We start from the raw sequence: 1,773 nt of genomic DNA, 5'->3' as shown, positions 1-1,773 counted from the left end.
CAGGTTGAGCCTCTACTTTTCTGCATTGGGAGGTCACAGCTCTGATACTACAGACATGTAATTAGAATGTCACAGGAAAGGATTGCAAGACAGATTCTTCAAGCTGAGCTAACTGGTAAGAAACCTTGGGGTAGACCAAGAAAAACTTAGTTGGATAATATCCGTAGAGATGCAAATGAGGGTAGCTATATCAAACTCCATTCTTCATCAAGTGCCACATATTAGAGGGAGCTCTTAGTAATAACAGTGCTGCACAAAATGGCAGTGTATCAGCATGGCCGCAGCTCTGAGCTGAAACTAGAAAAAAAAAATTAAATGCAAACATAACTGTATGGTTAAGAAGCTTGCTTTGCAACAATGTGATTTTATCCCACTGCAAGGTACCTTGGGCAAGTATCTTCTATTATAGCCCCAGGGGGACCAATGCCTTGTGAGTGAATTCAGTTGATGGAAACTGCATGGAATCTCATGCTTATGGCCATACCACGTTGAAAGCACCAGTTCTCGTCTGATCACCAAAGTTAAGCAATGTCGAGCCTAGTTAGTACTTAGTTGGGTGAACGCTTGGGAAACCTAGGTGCTGTAAGCGTCACACAGTAGGTGCAGGAGTGGCTGTGTGGTAAGTAGCTTGCTTACCAACCACATGGTTCCAAGTTCATTTCCATATAAAGTTAATCCAAACATGAAAACACAAAGAGAAAACGCAAGGACATGGAACAAATATAGTGTTATTGGATGCTCAGGAAAGGAAAGAAAGAAGGAGGATTTAACGTTTCAAGCGGAGCTCTTCGTCAGAAACATAGGAAAAGGCAAGATCCAAGGAATGGAAGACGGGGGGGAAAAAAAAATTGCCAACGATACACACTCGATGTATATGTTTGTGTGTCTGTGTTTGTCCCCCCAACATCACTTGACAACCAATGCTGGTGTGTTTACATCCCGTAACTTAGTGGTTTGGCAAAAGAGACCGATAGAATAAATACTAGGCTTACAAAGAATAAGTCCTGGGGGTCGATTTGCCCGACTAAAGCCGTTGCTCCAGCATGGCCACAGTCAAATGACTGAAACAAGTAAAAGAGTATATATCAAATTTCAACACAATATCTGGATAGCCTCTGACAGTAGATAGTTCAAATGTCCTCCTGTGTGATGAGTCATCACTGATGACCCAAATTACAAACATTAATGGTTCTATGACTGCTCCTTCCTTAATTTCTCTTGTCCTCTTCCCCCTTTTCCATGGAATGCCTCCCTTCCTCTATTTTTCCTATTTCTTCCTCTCCTCCTTTCTTTCCTTCTTTTCCCTTTACTCCTTCTCTTCCAAATTACCACTTCTCTTCCCCCTTTCCTCTTTATCTCTCTTCCACTTACCTTATACTTACTCTTATTGCCTCCCTTTGCTTCCCTCCCCGCCATGCTTGTACCATTCCTTCAGTGCTTTGCTTGGTCATAACCAGAAATAATTCTAATAAAAATAGCACATTTTTTTCTCTCCTTGTTTTTTTCTGTGTCCCTTTCTGTAGAAGAGCATAGGCTCGAAACGTAAAAGACTTTTTCTATTCCTGAGCATTATACTAATACATCTGTTTGTTTTGTACACCACCTGTCTTCGTCTTTTGTTTTTTTTCGTTAACTCTCCCCCTATATCTTTACTCTTTTACTTGTTTCAGTCATTTGACTGCAGCCATGCTGGAGCACCGCCTTTATTCGAGCAACTCGCCCCCGGGACTTATTCTTTTGTAAGCCCAGTACTTATTCTATCGGTCTCTTTTG

General features: G+C 41.5%; 1 pseudogene; it reads left to right on the top strand.

The window, feature by feature from the left end:
• The first annotated feature begins 470 nt into the window (after positions 1 to 470).
• On the top strand, positions 471 to 589 carry LOC115225923 (annotated as a pseudogene).
• Positions 590 to 1,773: the final 1,184 nt, after the last annotated feature.

Source organism: Octopus sinensis, linkage group LG28 (assembly GCF_006345805.1).
Source record: "Octopus sinensis linkage group LG28, ASM634580v1, whole genome shotgun sequence".
Classification (NCBI taxonomy): domain Eukaryota; kingdom Metazoa; phylum Mollusca; class Cephalopoda; order Octopoda; family Octopodidae; genus Octopus; species Octopus sinensis.
The sequence above is the reverse complement of the archived record's forward strand: the minus strand, read 5'-3'. Positions and strand labels throughout refer to the sequence as shown.